Here is a 14,623-nt window from a genome sequence, read left to right as displayed (position 1 = left end):
AGTCATTCACAATTTTTAAAGGTTTATATTTCATTTATAGTTATAAAATATTGGCTTGGAGTTCCCTGGTGGCACAGTGGATAGGAATATGGCTGCCGATGCAGAGGACACAGGTTAGATCCCTGATCCGGGAAGATTCCATGGAGCAACTAAGCCATATGCCACGACTTCTGAGCCTGTACTTTAGAATCTGTAAACTGTAACTACCGAGACTGTGTGCTCCAACTGCTGAAGCCCGAGTGGCTAGAGCCTGTGTTTTGTAACAAGAGAAGCCACCGGCAATGAGAAGCCCATGCACTACAAAGAGAAGTATCCCCTGCTCGCTGAAACTATAGAAAGTTGGCACAAAGCAACGAGGACCCAGCAAAGCCCAAAGTAAAGGAGTAAACAAAGAAATAAAATTATAAAAAAATAAACTATTGGCTGTATTTTGCATGTTGCACAACATAGCCTTGTAGCCTATTTATTTTATACAAAATAGTTTGTACCTCTTAATCCCCTACCCTTATCTTGCCCCTCCCCTCTCCACTGGTAGCCACTATTAATATGCTGTTTTCTCTACTTGTGAATCTAACCAGCTCTAGCCCTTAAAAAAAAAACAAAAAACTGAAGTAGAGTTGATTTACACTGTTGTGTTAGGTATTGGAAAGTAATTCTGTTATACATATATCTAGTTATTTTCAGATTCTCTTCCCATACAGGTTATTACAGAGTATTGTGTGTAGTTTCTTGTTCTATACAGTAGGTCTTTATTCATCTATTTTATATATAGTACTGTGCATATGTTAATCCTAAACTCTTAGTTTAATCCTGCCCTGCACCTTTCCCCTTTGGTAATCATAGATTTGTTTGTTTTCTATGTCTAAACAGTGTACGTGCAGCTAAGTTGCTTCAGTTGTGTCCAACTCCTTGTGACTCTATGGACTGTAGCCCACCAGGCTCCTCTGTCCACAGGATTCTCCAGGCGAGAATACTGGAGTGGGTTGCCATCCCCTTCTCCAGGGGATCTTCTGGACCCAGGGATAGAACCCGCGTCTCTTATGTCTCCTGCATTGTCAGGTGAGTTGTTTACCACTAGAGCCACCTGGGAAGCCTTCCTAATCAACCAAAGTCAGGAATGTTTAAGCAGCTGTCAGGACAATGAACAGGTGGGCTGTGGTATGTTAACACAGTAGAGCATCACACAGGAACCGTCCACTATAACTATGCCCAACAATGTGGATGAACTTTACATGAATACTGTTGAGTGAGAGAAACAAGATACAGAAGAGTACATACTGTGTGCTTCTACTTCCCCAAAGTACAAAAGCAGGGGAGCCTATCCTTGCTGTTAGCAGGCAGTGCGGACCTCCCTGGGGGGAGGGGGGATCCTGGGACCCTGGGGTGCTGGCCTGTTCTGCTCTTCTGCTGGTTGCTGGAGACATGCAGCACAGTTTTCTAGGAGCTGCGCTGGATTCCTCAAGCACCTTATACTTCAATAAGATGTTCCAGAGTGATATAAAAAAGTGGGGAAATATATAGTAGGACCTGAGGGGTTTTATGTTATTGAGAAAGGTTTAAATAATCGATGCCACTTCCTTGCCCAGAGCCTTCCTCACACAGCTCATGTTGATATAGCCTACAAATCTCTGAAGACTTATGCTACGCATCGTGGCAGCTTATAGAGAACAAGCAATTATTGTATCTTCTTGAAACATTAATTTTGGCAAATACTGTACAAACACAATCTACAAGTGATATAGAGTAATCAGTAAAGACACATGGTTTTATTATTGCAGCCAAAGAACTGATGCTTTTGAACTGTGATGCTAGAGAAGACTCTTGAGAGTTGCTTGGACTGCAAGGAGATCAAACTCATCAATCCTCAAGGAAATCAACCCTGAATATGCACTGAAGGACTGATGCTGAAGCTGAAGCTCCAGTACTTTGGCCACCTGATGCGAAGAGCCAACTGATTGGAAAAGACCCTGATGCTGGGAAAGATTTGAGGCAGGAGAAGAGGGTGACAGAGGATGAGATGGTTGGATGGCATCACCGACTTGATGGGCATGAATTTGAACACATTCTGGGAGCTAGTGAAGGGAAGCCTGGCGTGCTGCAGTCCATGGGGTCACAAAGAGCTGGATACGACTGAGCAAGTGAACAACAACTTCTATAGTGAAGGCCAGAGGGCCCATCCCCACCCACGTGGCTTTAATAAGACAACTTTCATGGAAGGAGTCAGATGTATGTGAACTCAGATACTTTGGAAGCAGGACTCATGTAGACATTAGAAGTACACAGCAGGTCTGAGCATTATTAGATAAAATTGAAAAAAAATTGAAACAACAGTACGAACCAAAAAAAAAAAAAAAATGGGACCAAGACATTACCTGCCAACATTATAAAGAACTAGGGGCAAAAGAGGCCACTCTTAGAAAATTGAACATTTTCTTAGCAGTGAGATCTGGCTTCCTACTCTTTTTCTATCAAATTTATCTCAACAGCTAAGCTCTAGTCCCTCCATCATGCTTCTCCTAAAAATATCTTATAAATGGGAGAACAGGGAAGCCAGCGGCCCCTGCCTCAGGGCTGATGCTAGTCAGCAGTCAAAGTGGCAGTGGAGGGAGTCTATTATTCTCATCCTCCAATACCTCTGTCCTCTCCTCAGCTCTCCTCAGCTAATCGCTTCTTGAAGCTGAACCCAAGGCCACAGCCATATGATCCAGGAGCCAGTGCTCCTCTCTTCAAGGCTAAAATGACACGGTGGTTAGCAAGACATTGCCCTGAGGGACTTAATTTATATGGCACATGCACTCCCATGGATGAGTCAGCAAGAAGCAAAATGAAAGCCAGGTTCACATGCAAGCTGGAGCTTGAGGCAGCCAAACAAGTTCACACTTTGGTCTCTAATGATGAGCACCATGTCAGTGTAATTATGCTTTAGGGAGGATTTAGTAGTTTGTTCCCAGAGAAGGCAATGGCACCCCACTCCAGTACTCTTGCCTGGAAAATCCCATGGACGGAGGGGCCTGGTGGGCTGCAGTCCATGGGGTCGCTAAGAGTCGGACATGACTGAGCAACTTCACTTTCACTTTTCACTTTCATGCATTGGAGAAGGAAATGGCAACCCACTCCAGTGTTCTTGCCTGGAGAATCCCAGGGACGGGAAGCCTGGTGGGCTGCCGTCTATGGGGTCGCACAGAGTCGGACACGACTGAAGCGACTTAGCAGTAGCAGCAGCAGCAGTAGTTTGTTCTGTCTGGAGTATTATAGCTATGGAATGTTTGATTCTTTCTGGAAATCTTAATTGTGGCTGATCATCCAAAGGTATAGCTAACATGGAACAACTTTTTCAAGGTACAGAATTTAAGAAGCTGGAGAACAAAAATATTTAGGGTAAAAACCAGTCATCTCTTTTTTTCCAATTTACTTCTCACTCATTTTTGTTCTTTAATGGCAACCCCTTCAATTTTTATAGCTTTTGCTTTTAAGAATCCTTATTTTAGGGATTGCTCTCACATCTCTTTGAGGTTTTTAATTTTCTTACATAGAAGATAATGATATAGCCATGTACACACGTGCCCCTGCTCTCATCCTACTGAAAAATTTTTAGTTAATTCTAGTTAACTTTCAGTTAACTTTAGTTAAGTGTTTATGCTTGCATTACTTTGACCACATAACCATGGTTCCTAGCTCAGAAATGTGATGTACTGTTGACTACTATTTTCTTTCCTGTATAATTAATTTTGGCTTTTTGTAGAGTTCAGTTCAGTTCAGTTTAGTCGCTCAGTCATGTCTGACCCTTTGTGACCCCATGGACTGCAGCACACCAGGTCTCCCTGTCCATCACCAACTCCCGGAGTTCACTCAAACTCGTGTCTATTGAGTTCGTGATGCCATCCAACCATCTCATCCTGCGTCATCCCCTTCTCCTCTTGCCTTCAATCTTTCCCAGCATCAGGGTCTTTTCAAATGAGCCAGCTCTTTGCATCAGGTGGCCAAAGTATTGGAGCTTCAGCTTCAGCATCAGTCCTTCCAATGAATATTCAGGACTGATTTCCTTTAGGATGGACTGGTTGGATCTCCTTGCTGTCCAAGGGACTCTCAAGAGTCTTCTTCAACACCACAGTTCAAAAGCATCAATTCTTCAGCGCTCAGCTTTCTTTATGGTCCAACTCTCACATCCATACATGACCACTGGAAAAACCATAGCCTTGACTAGATGGACCTTTGTTGACAAGCTAATGTCTCTGCTTTTTAATATACTATCTAGGTAGACTTTGTAGAGTTCAGTTCAGTTCAGTTGCTCAGTCATGTCCGACTCTTTGTGACCCCATGAATCACAGCATGCCAGGCCTCCCTGTCCAACACGAACTTCTGGAGTTCACTCAAACTCATGTCCACGGAGTCGGTGATGCCATCAAGCCATCTCATCCTCTGTTGTCCCCTTCTCCTCCTGTCCCCAATCCCTCCCAGCATCAGGGTCTTTTCCAATGTGTCAGCTCTTTGCATGAGGTGGCCAAAGTATTGGAGTTTCAGTTTCAGCATCAGTCCTTCCAATGAACACCTAGGACTGATCTCCTTTATTTTATTTTTTTTTAAAGTCATCTCTCTTTTTTTTTTAAATTTTATTTTATTTTTAAACTTTACAATATTGTATTAGTTTTGCCAAATATCGAAATGAATCTGCCACAGGTATACTTGTGTTCCCCATCCTGAACCCTCCTCCCTCCTCCCTCCCCATACCCTCCCTCTGGGTCGTCCCAGTGCACCAGCCCCAAGCATCCAGTATCATGCATCGAACCTGGACTGGCGACTCGTTTCATACATGATATTATACATGTTTCAATGCCATTCTCCCAGATCTCCCCACCCTCTCCCTCTCCCACAGAGTCCATAAGACTGATCTATACATCAGTGTCTCTTTTGCTGTCTCGTACACAGGGTTATTGTTACCATCTTTCTAAATTCCATATATATATGCATTAGTATACTGTATTGGTGTTTTTCTTTCTGGCTTACTTCACTCTGTATAAAATAGGCTCCAGTTTCATCCACCGCATTAGAACTGATTCAAATGTGTTCTTTTTAACGGCTGAGTAATACTCCATTGTGTATATGTACCACTACTTTCTTATCCATTCATCTGCTGATGGACATCTAGGTTGCTTCCATGTCCTGGCTATTATAAACAGTGCTGCAATGAACATTGGGGTACATGTGTCTCTTTCCCTTCTGGTTTCCTCAGTGTGTATGCCCAGCAGTGGGATTGCTGGATCATAAGGCAGTTCTATTTCCAGTTTTTTAAGGAATCTCCACACTGTTCTCCATAGTGGCTGTACTAGTTTGCATTCCCACCAACAGTGTAAGAGGGTTCCCTTTTCTCCACACCCTCTCCAGCATTTATTGCTTGTAGACTTTTAGATCGCAGCCATTCTGACTGGCGTGAAATGGTACCTCATTGTGGTTTTGATTTGCATTTCTCTGATAATGAGTGATGTTGAGCATCTTTTCATGTGTTTGTTAGCCATCTGTATTTCTTCTTTGGAGAAATGTCTATTTAGTTCTTTGGCCCATTTTTTGATTGGGTCATTTATTTTTCTGGAATTGAGCTGTAGGAGTTGCTTGTATATTTTTGAGATTAGTTGTTTGTCAATTGCTTCATTTGCTATTATTTTCTCCCATTCTGAAGGCTGCCTTTTCACCTTGCTAATAGTTTCCTTTGTTGTGCAGAAGCTTTTAAGTTTAATTAGGTCCCATTTGTTTATTTTTGCTTTTATTTCCAATATTCTTGGAGGTGGGTCATAGAGGATCCTGCTGTGATTTATGTCGGAGAGTGTTTTGCCTATGTTCTCCTCTAGGAGTTTTATAGTTTCTGGTCTTACGTTGAGATCTTTAATCCATTTTGAGTTTATTTTTGTGTATGGTGTTAGAAAGTGTTCTAGTTTCATTCTTTCACAAGTGGTTGACCAGTTTTCCCAGCACCACTTGTTAAAGAGATTGTCTTTAATCCATTGTATATTCTTGCCTCCTTTGTCAAAGATAAGGTGATCATATATGCGTGGATTTATCTCTGGGCTTTCTATTTTGTTCCATTGATCACTATTTCTGTCTTTGTGCCAGTACCATACTGTCTTGATAACTGTGGCTTTGTAGTAGAGCCTGAAGTCAGGTAGGTTGATTCCTCCAGTTCCATTCTTCTTTCTCAAGATCACTTTGGCTATTCGAGGTTTTTTGTATTTCCATACAAATTGTGAAATTATTTGTTCTAGCTCTGTGAAGAATACTGTTGGTAGCTTGATAGGGATTGCATTGAATCTATAGATTGCTTTGGGTAGTACACTCATTTTCACTATATTGATTCTTCCAATCCATGAACATGATATATTTCTCCATCTATTAGTGTCCTCTTTGATTTCTTTCACCAGTGTTTTATAGTTTTCTATATATAGGTCTTTAGTTTCTTTAGGTAGATATATTCCTAAGTATTTTATTCTTTCTGTTGCAATGGTGAATGGAATTGTTTCCTTAATTTCTCTTTCTATTTTCTCATTATTAGTGTATAGGAATGCAAGGGATTTCTGTGTGTTGATTTTATATCCTGCAACTTTACTATAATCATTGATTAGTTCTAGTAATTTTCTGGTGGAGTGTTTCAGGTTTTCTATGTAGAGGATCATGTCATCTGCAAATAGTGAGAGTTTTACTTCTTCTTTTCCAATTTGGATTCCTTTTATTTCTTTTTCTGCTCTGATTGCTGTGGCCCAAACTTCCAAAACTATGTTGAATAGTAATGGTGAAAGTGGGCACCCTTGTCTTGTTCCTGACTTTAGAGGAAATGCTTTCAATTTTTCACGATTGAGGATAATGTTTGCTGTGGGTTTGTCATATATAGCTTTTATTATGTTGAGGTATGTTCCTTCTATTCCTGCTTTCTGGAGAGTTTTTATCATAAATGGATGTTGAATTTTGTCAAAGGCTTTCTCTGCATCTATTGATATAATCATATGGTTTTTATTTTTCTGTTTGTTAATGTGGTGTAATACATTGATTGATTTGTGGATATTGAAGAATCCTTGGATCCCTGGGATAAAGCCCACTTGGTCATGGTGTATGATCTTTTTAATGTGTTGTTGGATTCTGATTGCTAGAATTTTGTTAAGGATTTTTGCATCTACGTTCATCAGTGATATTGGCCTGTAGTTTTCTCTTTTTGTGGGATCTTTGTCAGGTTTTGGTATTAGGGTGATGGTGGCCTCATAGAATGAGTTTGGAAGTTTACCTTCCTCTGCAATTTTCTGGAAGAGTTTGAGCAGGATAGGTGTTAGCTCTTCTCTAAATTTTTGGTAGAATTCAGCTGTGAAGCCATCTGGACTTGGGCTTTTGTTTGCTGGAAGATTTTTGATTACAGTTTCAATTTCCGTGCTTGTGATGGGTCTGTTAAGATTTTCTATTTCTTCCTGGTCGAGTTTTGGAAAGTTGTACTTTTCTAAGAATTTGTCCATTTCTTCCACGTTGTCCATTTTATTGGCATATAATTGTTGATAGTAGTCTCTTATGATCCTTTGTATTTCTGTGTTGTCTGTTGTGATCTCTCCATTTTCATTTCTAATTTTATTGATTTGATTTTTCTCCCTTTGTTTCTTGATGAGTCTGGCTAATGGTTTGTCAATTTTATTTATCCTTTCAAAGAACCAGCTTTTGGCTTTGTTGATTTTTGCTATGGTCTATTTTGTTTCTTTTGCATTTATTTCTGCCCTAATTTTTAAGATTTCTTTCCTTCTACTAACCCTGGGGTTCTTCATTTCTTCCTTTTCTAGTTGCTGATCTCCTTTAGAATGGACTGGTTGGATCTCCTTGCAGTCCAAGGGACTCTCAAGAGTCTTCTCCAACACCACAGTTCAGAAGCATCAATTCTTCAGCGCTCAGCTTTCTTCATAGTCCAACTCTCACATCCATACATTTGTAGAGTTAGTATTACCCTATTCTAATTTATTGATTTGCCTTTATGTACCTATGAGGCAAACATTCCTAAACTTTGGAACAGAACTCAAAAATTCTACTCATCAGCTATGCTGAGAAAGCTGTGAGTCCACTGTGTCTCCCTGACGACTTCTCCCCAGGCCCACCCTGAGCTCTCTGGCCCGGCAGCTCTCCTTCCTGTGTGGGATCTCTTGTTCCCTGGATCCCATGTTTCCTTTCTCTCTTGGTTCATCTCCTTGTTTTGGAGGATCAATTCAAGCAGCTTTTCCTTCTCCTTCTTCTTTTTGGACTTCAGTTTTATTGAGGTATAATTGACTTATAAAATTGTGAGATCTTCAAAGTTTACATCATGATGGTTTAATGTATATATACATTTTGAAAGAATCTCCTTCATTTAGGCAATCCATCACCTCACATATTTGTCTTTTTTTTTTTGTTTGGTGTGGAACATTTAAGTTCTACAATCGTAGCATATTTCAGTTGTACAACATGGTTATCAATGACAGTCCCCACCTTTCACATTAGATCCTCAGAACCTATTCATTCTTATAGCTGAAAACTTGTACCCTTTTATCCTATTTCCCCACCTTCTGGCTCCTGGCAATCACTTTTTGCTTCTGTTTCTAGATAGACATTTAAAAAAAAATTCTGGATTCTACATATAAGTGAGACCATGCAGTATTTGTCTTTTTGCCTGGCTCTCTTGCTTTGTATAATAACAAGGTCCATCTGTGTTGTTGCAACATACATACATATATACATATGTATATACATTGCAAAGAAAACCGGTATGGAGGTTCCTCAGAAAATTAAAAACAGAAGCACCATATGATTCAGCAATCCCACTTACAGCTGTATAGCCAATTAAAGACATGGAAACAATCCAAGTGGCCATCAACAGATGAATGGATAAGGAAAATGTAAAATATATATATTGGCTTCTTGAGTAAGGGTAAATGGTAGGTAAAATGTTGAGATTTTGCATATCTGAAAACATCTTTATGTGACTGTCACACTCCATGAATATGATGGCTGGATAAAAAATTCTAGATTGGACATAATTTTCCTCCACAATTTTGAAACTATTGTTCCACTGTATTCTAATTTTAAGGTTACTAATGAGAAATCCATGCAATCTAGATTCAGGATCCTTTGGGTATGTTCTGCTCAGAAACCACTTAGGATTCACTTTCTTGCAAGAGTTCTCATATTTCACAAGGGTATCCTGTGAAGCTTTTTGTTATCAGTGCTGAGCCCTTGCAGGGGTGGGGGTGGGTGGGTCTTTTACTGTGGCCACTCCTGTCCTTCAGTTCTGGAGATCCAGAATATGAAATTTCTTTGACAAAATGCTACCTTCAGTTTCCCTGTACTCTTTGTGAAGTATTTATGTTGGCTGAATATTTGATCTCCTGGAATGGTTATCCAAATTTCCTACTTTTTTGTTTCTTTTTTCATCTCTTTTTATTCTACTTTTATAGATTTTCAGTTTTATCTCCTTTTCTGTTTTCTTCTTTTTCTGAAGTCATGTTTTTCATATCTAGGATGATTTTTTTTTTCAGCATCTGTCCTTATTTATGACTGAAGCATTACAAAAGATGTACAAGCTCTGTGTCAGTGGTCTGAGTTTACTTTAGGGGCGTCACTTTAGGGTAATGGGATAAAGGCTCAATTCTTTCATAGGAGGAAGCCAAAGTTTCAATATACAGTTTGCTTTTCTTTGGGGCCAACTCATTTCTCCAGAACAGCATCTTCTTTTTTTTAATATATATAATTGCAATTCTTTTCTGAAAGTATTTTATTTGTTTCTTAACTGTGCTGGGTCTTTGTTTCTGCACAGGCTTTTTCTAGCTGTGGTGATGGGGAACTACTCACTGGTAGAGTAGTGGAAGTGCACAGCTTCTCACTGTAGTGGCTTCTGTTGCTGAGCACAGGCTCTCGGGCAAGTGAGCTTCAGCTGCTACGGCACATGGGCACAGCTGCTCCACAGCATGCAGGGTCTTCCCAGGCCAGGAGTAGGGCTGGTGTCCCCTGCACTGCAAGGGGCGTTCTCAACCACTAGACCCCCAGAGAAACCCCAGAACAGCATCTTCTTATCTCTTCCCTCAGGAAAATAAGCCCCCTGTCAGCATTCATTTCACAAACTTATTTCATCCACCTGTCTCTGTTTCCTACAAAGTACCTTGGCTCCACCCTGAACTGGTGCAATCGCTCTAGAAGGAAACTCCTCACATGGAACTTCTGAAGGACCTTGAAATACGAATCCCCAGGCTTCAGAGACATATCTATGAGGCACTGGATACGTCCAGTGCACTGGACTTCAGATTCAAGAGCACTAGATTCAGATTCAAACACCAAGGACTTGAGTCCTACCTCTTTCTAGGCTTGTCCTGGGGATCAAGTGACAGAATGGGGTAGAAACACACCACACAGCAAGAGGCACATCACAAGTCTCAGACATTATTAATACAAGTGGTGACATTGGGCAGGTATTCTAAACATCATTGATAGTTGCTTTTTTTTTTTCCAGACAGGTCTACTTGAAAGGAAACGTTAACTTAAATGAATCATGCAAAGATATTGATACAACTAAATTTGTTGCAAGCTGCTGAAGTTTTAAACTTTTATATAAAACCCTGAAATGCTGTTAATTTAGTTGCCTTGGTGCCCGAATGACAGAGCATTCTGGGCCTCTCCAGTGCCCTTTACACAGACAGCAACTCTGGCCCCAAACAGATGAGACTGGTCTTGGTCTTGATGCTTTGTGTGGTCAGCAAACCAAGGTAGGTTAATTGGGTAAGAAAATTGATGGATCAGCAAGTGAAGCTTGCTTTTTAATCTAAAGCATCCTTCAAATAAATTCCAATAATCTATAATCAAAGCATAAAGCCCTGACTTCTGGGAAAGGGTTACAGCAAGGAAAAACAATGAACATATTTAATAATTTTATTATTATTTTTGAATCTAATAAATTTAAGTCAAGCTGAATTTAGAAAAGGCAGAGGAACCAGAGATCAAATTGCCAACATCCCTTGGATCATCGAAAAAGAAAAACTTTTGCTTTATTGACTATGCCAAAACCTTTGACTGTATGGATCACAACAAACTGTGAAAAATTCTTAAAGAGATGGGAATACCAGTCCACATTACCTGCCTCCTGAGAAATCTGTATGCAGGTCAAGAAGCAACAGTTAGAACTGGACATGGAACAACAGACTGGTTCAAAATTGGGAAAGGAGTACGTCAAGGCTGCATATTGTCACCCTGCTTATATAATTTACATGCAGAGTACTTCATGTGAAATGTCAGGCTGGATGAAGCACAAGCTGGAATCAAGACTGCCAGGAGAAATATCAATAACCTCAGATATGCAGATGAAACCACCCTTATGGCAGAAAGCAAAGAGGAACTGAAGAGCCTCTTGATGAAAGTGAAAGAGGAGAGTGAAAAAGCTGGCTTAAAACTCAGCTTTCAGAAATCTAAGATCATGGCATCTGGTCCCATCACTTCATGGCAAATAGATGGGGACACAATAGAAATAGTGATAGACTTCATTTTCTTGGGCTCCAAAATCACCACAGATGGTGACTGCAGCCATGAAATTAAAAGACACTTGCTGCTTGGAAGAAAACCTATGACCAACCTAGATAGCATATTCAAAAGCAGAGGCAAAGGCCAACAAAGGTCTGTCTAGTCAAAGCTATGGTTTTTCCTGTGGTCATGTATGGATGTGAGAGTTGGACTATAAGGAAAGCTGGGTGCTGAAGAATTTGAAGAATTGATGCTTTTGAACTGTGGTGTTGGAGAAGACTCTTGAGAGTGCCTTGGGCTGCAAGGAGATCTAACCAGTCCATTCTAAAGGAGATCAGTCCTGAATATTCATTGGAAGGACTGATGCTGAAGCTGAACCTCCAATACTTTGGCCACCTGATGCAAAGAACTGACTCATTTGAAAAGACCCTGATGCTGGGAAAGATTGAAGGCAGGAGAATGGGGTGATCGAGGATGAGATGGTTGGATGGCATCACTGACTCAATGGACATGGTTTGAGTAAGCTCCAGGAGTTGGTGATGGACAGGGAAGCCTGGTGTGCTGCAGTCCATGGGGTCTCAAAGAGTTTGACATGACTGAGTGGCTGAACTGAACTGAATAAATTAGTTAATTACATTTGGACTGAATAAATTAATTAATTACATTTGGACAGGGCAACAATTGCTTTTTAAATTGGTAGAATCCACTTTGATTTATGAAACTATGATTAGGTTTAAAGGTATTCTTCAACATTTAGAGCTTTTCATTTTAAATTCTTTTTTGTTTAGAATAACACATAGAGCTTTAAGTAAAAAAAAAAAAAAAAAGATTTTACTCCACTATTGCCTATCTTGGTACAAGTTCAATTATCGACCACAGTATATGTTACCTTACCCTGTTCCACAAAATAAAAACCTAGATATTTAAGTAAACTTTGCAATCAGCCCCGTTGCTTCCTACAGGTGACGTCTGAGGCTGTTCTGGCCTAGCTCTGCATGGCTCTTGGCATAGAAATGCCTCTGGCCCAGAGATTTCTTGCAGGAAATGTAATCTGTTTTCAAGTTCAATTGGAATTTTTTTTCACAATTTATTAGTTAATAATGATGAGTTAGATCAGAAACTCCCTCCTATTTTTCTCTGTATCTGTTTCATGCGGTATAATCGCCAGCATCTGGCTGGCTAGTGAACACCTGAGATGTGGTTGGTTCATCCAGGAGCTGAACTTCTAAATGTGAGCAGCCACCTGCAGCTACTGGCAACTGTGTTGGGGCACAGCCATCAGCTCTGTCATCACAAGGGGTTGGAGCCTCAGAAACTCGGCAGGGGCCTCATCTTCCAACAGGACAGCGGATGGCCTAAGATGTTTTTGGACAGAGTCCCCTTTTATATCCACAAATATCAAGGATCTGTACACAGAAGTGGCTGTACTTTGAGCACACGTTGATTGAGAAAATATACAAAATAAAAAAAGCAAATAAAACAATTTCACAAGGATCTTCAATAAATTCGATCATTATCCATGCCAACGGCATGGCCGAGCTCCTGAGATCAGGTGTGTGTAAGGCGTGTTATCTGTTCCCCAGGTGGACAGGGCTTGTGCTCAAATGGCTGCCAGGAACCCAGGGAGTAACTCTGTGCTCACAGGCTAGAAAGCATCCTTCAAGAACTGAAAGATGTATACATGAAAGAGGAGTCCAAAGAGAAAAGCAGCAAGGAGAAAAATGCATTAGACATGTGGGGAGACCTCATGGTCAGTTAAGCTCCACAGGGTGGGGGGCTCGCTCTTGGGTGTTTTCTGTGTGCTCTGGGGTGCGGACGCTCTCCTTCACCACCCCTCATCATTTGGCCTCAGATCTTAAACTCCTGCTATTCAGGGATCTTTCCTTCAGGAAAACAGAATTTACTGTATCTTTGGTGCCCCTTTAAAACCTGGAAAGTTAAAAACTAGAGCCCCTCAGTGGTTCGCATTAGGAGTCAGGGAACAGCTTTATTTAAACACTGACACCCTCATGTGGCCACAGAAACAGATGGACTCCCTTCCTGATGTTGCTGAGCCCTCCCCACTCAGCCCACCTCTGCAGGAGGTGCCAGCATCATAGCCACAAGCAAAGGCTGCAGGAGGGCTGCTGTGTCGTGGCCGCTGACCCCCTCTCTCTCCCGGAACCCACAGTGTAAGTGAGAACAACGTGCTTGTTCCTGTTGCAGAAACCACAGCCACCGCCCCAGAGCCTCTGGTTCTGTAGCTCTGGGTCGTCTGCTGCCTGGCAGGGAGGATATTACATAATCATCTCTGCTGTAATTAAATATGAACTCCACAGCATGGATCCAGAGGAAAACATATTTAGTGAATTTTAACCCGTTTTCCAGGGTGGTTCTGCTCCCCAGAGATATGAAGGACAAAAGAGAAGCATTCCTTTACTGACGAAGCAAACCCCGAGTTATTGAAAAGAAGATTAAATGCCGAACAACCTATACATTATGAGTTAGCTTCAAGTAAGGTGCTCAAGGGCTTCCCTTGTGGCTCAGCTAGTAAAAAATCTGCCTGCAATGTGTGAGACCTGGGTTCGATCCCTGGGTTGGGAAGATCTTGTGGAGAAGGGAAAGGCTGCCCACCCCAGTATTCTGGCCTGGAAAATTCCATGGACTAAGTCCATGGGGTTGCAAAGAGTCGGACACGACTGAGCGACTTTCACTTTTCAATGTGCTCAAACACTGATGGACTCCATTACACCACTTTCTAAAATAAGTATTTCTAGTTATTGCTCTAGACAGCATTAAAAGTGACCCCCCCAAGTACTAAACCTTGACATTCTGAATAAATGTGTTCTTCAGAACAGCCACATACACCTGGCCGCAGAAGGTGAGTGCAGTGTAGGCTTTCTGCTCCATCCTGAATGATCAATGGTGTTTCACCAACTAGTTCATGAAACTAGGCCATTCCAGGAGCAGCACGGCCTTGCTAACATCCGTGTGGCCTTGCTTGTTGTTGCTGTGTAGTTGCTAAGTCGTGTCCGACTCTTTGCGTCCCCCATGGACTGTAGCCTGCCAGGCTCCTCTGTCTATGGGATTCTCCAGGCAAGGATACTGGAGTGGGTTGCTATTTCCTTCTCCAGGGGATCTTCCTGACCCA

The 14,623-nt window shown here is 41.3% G+C and overlaps 1 protein-coding gene across 4 annotated transcripts in view; it reads right to left on the bottom strand.

The window, feature by feature from the left end:
* The window catches only part of KCNQ5 (potassium voltage-gated channel subfamily Q member 5), a 621,800-nt gene that overhangs the window by 98,245 nt on the left and 508,932 nt on the right, over positions 1-14,623 (bottom strand). The gene's annotated exons all lie outside the window — the stretch shown is intronic.

This window comes from Bubalus kerabau, chromosome 9 (genome assembly GCF_029407905.1).
Source record: "Bubalus kerabau isolate K-KA32 ecotype Philippines breed swamp buffalo chromosome 9, PCC_UOA_SB_1v2, whole genome shotgun sequence".
Lineage (NCBI taxonomy): Eukaryota > Metazoa > Chordata > Mammalia > Artiodactyla > Bovidae > Bubalus > Bubalus kerabau.
Note: the sequence above shows the minus strand (reverse complement) of the source record. Positions and strands in the feature narration are given on the sequence as shown.